The sequence below is a fragment of the Rhinopithecus bieti genome, unplaced genomic scaffold (genome assembly GCF_001698545.2).
Source record: "Rhinopithecus bieti isolate Rb0 unplaced genomic scaffold, ASM169854v2 scaffold_59, whole genome shotgun sequence".
NCBI classification, from domain to species: Eukaryota; Metazoa; Chordata; class Mammalia; order Primates; family Cercopithecidae; genus Rhinopithecus; species Rhinopithecus bieti.
Window position 1 is genome coordinate 1,459,735 of NW_016803115.1, and position 5,096 is coordinate 1,464,830.

At 37.1% G+C, this 5,096-nt stretch overlaps 1 protein-coding gene across 10 annotated transcripts in view; it reads left to right on the plus strand.

Annotated features, from left to right (window-relative positions):
• FBXL13 (F-box and leucine rich repeat protein 13) overlaps positions 1-5,096 on the plus strand; it is a 303,981-nt gene that overhangs the window by 28,200 nt on the left and 270,685 nt on the right. Inside the window, exon 3 of one of the 10 annotated variants that reach the window (XM_017853699.1) lies at positions 1,342-1,553. The exons of the other annotated variants lie outside the window; for them this stretch is intronic. The gene's annotated coding sequence lies outside the window, so the exon portion shown is untranslated. The remainder of the gene's footprint in view (positions 1-1,341; positions 1,554-5,096) is intronic. 10 annotated transcript variants of the gene reach the window in all.

Here is a 5,096-nt window from a genome sequence, read left to right on the forward strand (position 1 = left end):
GAAAGACAAAAGACAGATTGTTTGGAAAGCTAAGTCTTCCCTCTATCAATGAGTAAAGGTTTTTGCCTTTTAAAAATTTTTTGAGTCATCATTTTGGCTAAATGAATGACTTATGGTGACCTGGAATTCTAGTTCATAATATCAAGTGTTTTAAAACTTTAACATATTTAATAGGCTTCCCAAAATTAAATTTGAGCTTTAAAATGGTCTTTTCTGACCTCTAACTTTGGAATGCTACAGAGGGCCCCTGAAGCATCCAAAAGAGAGGTAAACAGAATTGTTTAACATGTTAAGTTACATGGGAAGCAGTGTCAAAATAAAAATAATGTTTAATCTTCAGGTTATATTTTAGTGAATGATATTAATGTATGTTCTAAAATTGTATGGGGTCAGGCACGGTGGCTTATGCCTGTAATCCCAACACTTTGGGAGACTGAGGAAGGCAGATCACCTGAGGCTAGGATTTTGAGACCAGCCTGGCCAACATGGTGAAACCCCATCTCTACTAAAGGTACAAAAAATTAGACATGGTGGTGAGCACCTGTAATCCCAGCTACTTGGGAGGCTGAGGCAGAAGAATCACTTGAACCCAGGAGGCGGAGGTTGCAGTGAGGCAAGATCTTGCCTCTGCACTCCAGCCTGGGTGACAGAGCAAGACTCCATCTCAAAAAAAAAAAAAAAAAAATGTATAGGATGTCTAAAATTCTAATATGTCTGGGTATATACTATCAAACATAATTATGGTTATTATGTTAAGTTATTGTCTACCACAGAAATAACCAAATTTCCTTGTATAAAACTGCTAACCCAAGTAAAACAAAAAATTAATTAAATACCAAGAAAATACTTTGCCAAGATTTTCATGTTAAACCAGCTGATACTGAAATTGATTAGATATACAATTTGAACTCCATATTCTAAGTCTAATTGCCTATGATAACCATTAGTTGTCACTGCTATGAATTTAAATTGGAAAAACAACTGGTATTCAGGAGGACGTAAGTCCAATATTAAACATAGACTCATGGAAGACCAGGAAGGCTATCCTGTCCTTCCTGAGCCCTTAAAGCTTTTGTTATTAAAGGCTCTGCATTCCATGACTCATCATGGAAAACATAAAATCATCAAAATTGAATATATTGATATAATGACTTATAAATTTCAAAAATAGTTTAAAACCAGTGTTTGGTTCGATAACCCTGGGAAGATAATCAAACCTTCAGGTATGTTTGGCTATCCGATGGGTCATTTAAACATTTATAAAGGGAGTTCATTCAATTGTCATTTTCAGTGCATGTTTTATGTTACAGTAATTATTATGCCACAGTATATTTTCACCAGGTAAAGAAAGTTTTTATGGTTCATTGAGGACAATCAACTGCTTCACAATCTAGAACCTGAAGACTGGATCTTTTGAGAACATCAGAGAAAGACTGTGCTTGCCATCCACACTGCAACAAAACTTTGGAACCTTGAACCTTGAGTGAATAATCTCACAACTGAGAAGGGTCCCTCCACACTCTTGGAACTGTACATCCATTGGAACCCTAAAGGTAAAACTAACCAAGAAAGTTTCTCCCCAGAAGAAGATGGCATCCTTGATGTAAACAGCTTTTCCCGAGATCACGGATCAAGACATCTACTACTATGAGACTCTTATCTTTGAATATTTTTTCCTTATTTATGCCTCTATAGCCAATAGAAATGAAGAGGGGGTCTATTATGTGCACTTATAGGGTATACTTTCATTCGTGAAGGATTTTGCAGCCAGACTTATACATGAATAACTTTATACTTTGATGGATAAAAGATGAAGAAGGCCCAATATAGGTGAGAAACTTTAATGGTATATATATTGCCTCATAATTAGTCAAAACTCCTCTTAACCCACATCATGGGTTAAATAGAACATTGCCAGGAGGCCTTCACTCTTCTAGAAGGACATCATTTGTTAGGTCCTTTTTCCGTGGTTTAGAATAAAAGAGGCAATAATTAGAAATGTATCCCTGATGACAGGCTGTATAGCAGATTCTAATGTAAAGTCTATTGTTACACAACAGACTTTAAATTCTCTTGTGAAAGTTATGCTAAATAATAGAATTGGCTAAACAGATTCTGACGTTTGTGGCCTGTGGAGAAATACATCAAATGTAGATTATAAAAATTCAGTTGTAGAGAATTAATGAAAAGACCACTTAAAGCAAGTAGACTCTTTATCCAGCTCATTCTTTAATCTATTTAATTTTAGGTGGTTTGGTTTATGGGTACCCTGGGTAAGGAGCATACTCTAAACTCTTGGTATTATCCTCCCGAGAGTCATAATAATAGTCTCCCTGGTGCACTGTGTTCTCTCGAAGGTTTTAAATGCTTGTATGCAGCCATCTCTAGAATGTCAAATGGTCTCTCTTCAAATGGAAAGACAAGAGCTGAAAGAAATGTGTGACCCTGAGGATACTATAACCTATGAATGATGTGGTGAGACTGGAAACCCAAAATGATGGTAACTGAGAGTGGCACTAAGGCCCTCAATTGTGGTCACACTTTTACCTAAGTGAGAGCCTGACCAAAAAGGGGGAATCTTTTTTAAACAAAGTTATAGGAGGCCATTGTTTTGGACTAAGCTCATTCACTAGGCCCCCAACAGGCCAAACCAAACTAAAATGGGGTCACTCATGCTAAATGTGACATAATCAAATTAAGACTTTACGGAAACACATAGATCCTAGAACAGACCAGGTTTGGTTTTTCTCCAGTAAATAGGACATTCCAGCATAAAGAGATACCCATAAAGGGTACCTCTACTCATACTTGTTTTTACCTTTGCAAAACTCAGTGTTCTACTGTCTCCCAGTGTGTTTCAAGACCAAATAACTACTTTTACAATGGTGATAGTGATATTGATAATTAAAGTTTTGGTCAATCTCTCAAAATTGAGAAACTGACCAAAAGCAGGGAGTTGTTAAAGTGAAGTAAATGTGGCCTGAGAAGCATTCCCTGCTTCTATATTTGAGTCTTTGTGGATGAACTACAGCCTAGCTTAATAGGTAGACAAGACTGAAAACCTAACTAGGAGTGTGCACCTGTATCAATAGCTGAATCTTGGCCAATCCCAGCAACCATTCATACACGGCTGAGTGTTCAAACTGTGTTCAAATAAGGCAAACACCAATCTGTAACCAGTCCAACTGTTCTGTACCTCACTTCCGATTTCTGCATGTCATTTCCCTTTTTTTGTCTATTACTCTTGTTCCACCACGTGGCTGCACTGGAGTTTCTGTGAATCTGCTGTGATTCTGGGGGCTGCCCAATTCATGAATTGTTCATTGCTCAATTAAATTCCTTTACATTTAATTTGGCTGAATTTTTTTTATCAGTGCCTATTTATAAAAGATAAATATGTCTCTTTACTTAAAGAAGAGTGAATACAGCAACCTGTGAGTAAGCCAAATAGTAAAGAAAAAGTAGGAACTGCTCTCATAACAGTAGAAGGAAATACAATTTCATTGTTTCGACTGTTCCAAGATGAAAGAATCAACCATTGTAAGGAGGAAATGAACTTCACAGACTTGGTTCTCATTACTTAGGAAATGAAATCTCCAGATGGTCCTTCTAACTATGAGAGAAAGCATATATAAAAATTTAAAATCTTTTTATTATGGAAACATTTTAATACAACACAAAAGTAGAAAGAATACCATAATGATCACTCATCATCTAACTTGAACAATAATCAGCATTTTGCCAATCTTGTTAATTTCTTCTCTCTTCCTTCATTTTTGCCAGAGTATTAGAAAGCAGATCCCAGAAATTATATTATACTGTAGTGTGCATCTCTAATAAGATACTATATTTTTAGAAAATAGAAACACAGTGCCACTGTCTTATGAATAAATAGCAATAATTCCTAAATGTCATCTAGTCCTGATTATATTCAGATGCATATTCTATATTTGAGTTTCCCAGAGTGTCTCAAAAATGCCTTTTTACATGTGGCTCTGTTCAAATCAGAATCCATACAGAGTCTGCATATTGCCCTTGGTTGTTATTTATCTAACGTCTCTTGTAATGGACAGGAATTCTCCTTGTCTTATTTTTTCCCCATGCGACTTATTTATTGAAGGAAGCAGATAATTTGCCTTGTAAAATGTCCCACATTCTCACTGCTTCTTCTAGCGTCGTTTTACTTCCTCTGTTTCCTGTATTTCCTGCAAGCTAGTATTTAAATCTAGATGTTTGATTTCATTCAGGTTGCCCACTACCAACTTTTTTTGGTGACAAGAATATTGTATAGAGCTGTTGTGTTTTTCCTAGTGCATCACATCAGGGAGCACACATGATCTGGTTGAACCACTTTTAATGAATTTTGACTCTTAGAGATCTTAATATAATTCCTTATTAGTTGTATCCTACCATGCGCATGTAATGATTTCCGAATAACATTACCCCAGAACCACTAACAAAAAGACTACTGAATGCAATTTAAGAAGATTGTGCAATTCTTTTTGCTTTTAAGATGTGTATATTCAGCTTGTGTGTGATGGCTCACACCTGTAATCCTAGCACTTTGGGAAGGCCGAGGCAGGTGGATCACCTGAGGTCAAGAGTTCAAGACCAGCCTGGCCAACATGGTGAAACCCTATCTTTACTAAAAATGCAAAAAAATTAGCTGCGCGTGGTGGCACACACCTGTAATCCCAGATACTTGGGAGACTGAGGCAGGAGAATTGCCCAAACCCGGAAGGCAGAGGTTGCAGTGAGCTGAGAGCACGCCACTGGACTCTGGCCTGGGCGACAGAGGTGCCATAATAAACGTGTGCATGTGTCTTTATAGTAGCATGATTTATAATCCTTTGGGTATATACCCAATAATGGGATTGCTGGGTCAAATGGTATTTCTAGTTCTAGATCCTTGAGGAATCGCCACACTGTCTTCCACAATGGTTGAACTAATTTGCACTCCCACCAACACTGTAAAAGCATTTCTGTTTCTCCACATCCTCTCCAGCATCTGTTGTTTCCTGACTTTTTAAAGATCCCCATTCTAACGGGCATGAGATGGTATCTCATTGTGGTTTTGATTTGCATTTCTCTGATGA